Raw genomic sequence first — 834 nt, 5'->3', positions numbered from 1 at the left:
TGGAACTCCCATTTGACCCTGTGATCCCACTTCTAGGAATATATCCCAAGAAGCCAGAAACACCAATCAGAAAGGATATATGCACCCCTATGTTCATAGCAGCACAATTTACAATAGCTAAGATTTGGAAACAGCCTAAGTGCCCATCAGCAGATGAATGGATTAGAAAACCGTGGTACATCTACACAATGGAATACTACGCTGCTGTAAAAAAGGAGTTCTTACAATTTGCAGCAGCATGGATGGAACTGGAGAGCATTATGCTAAGTGAAATAAGCCAGTCAGAGAAAGATAAATATCAAATGATCTCAGTCATTTATGGATAATAAAGAACATTATAACCTGATGAACAAAAAGATAGAGAGGCAGAGAAGCATCGAACAGACTGTGAAATTACAGCGGGAAGGCTGGGGAGTATTGGAGGGGGATAAGAGATCAATCAAAGGGTATGCATGCATATAAGCATAACCAATGGACACAAGACACTGGGGCGGGGGAGTGGGAGGCAGGGTAGGGGAGGCCGGGGGAAGGTCAATGGGGAAAAAAAGGAGACATATGTACAAGTAATTTTTAAAAAATTAAAAAGAAGTGTCTTGCTTTTTAATAGTCTCAACCTCAGTATAGGGCAATTTTACTGGCACATAGGTGCTTAATAAATATTGAGTAAATCAATGAATATTAATACGTAAATGAAACGGTGCTTTGCAAGCTCCATCTACTAGTACATGCGGTTAGAGACCAGCATCTTATTCTAAGGTCACAGGCCACTGCTCCAGGGAAACCGCTCCTTCTGGGGCGGGGGCGGGGCGGAGGCGCGGGTCCGCCCCGGGCTGC

Source organism: Myotis brandtii, unplaced genomic scaffold (genome assembly GCF_000412655.1).
Source record: "Myotis brandtii unplaced genomic scaffold, ASM41265v1 scaffold152, whole genome shotgun sequence".
Classification (NCBI taxonomy): Eukaryota; Metazoa; Chordata; class Mammalia; order Chiroptera; family Vespertilionidae; genus Myotis; species Myotis brandtii.
This window is presented reverse-complemented; position numbering follows the sequence as displayed.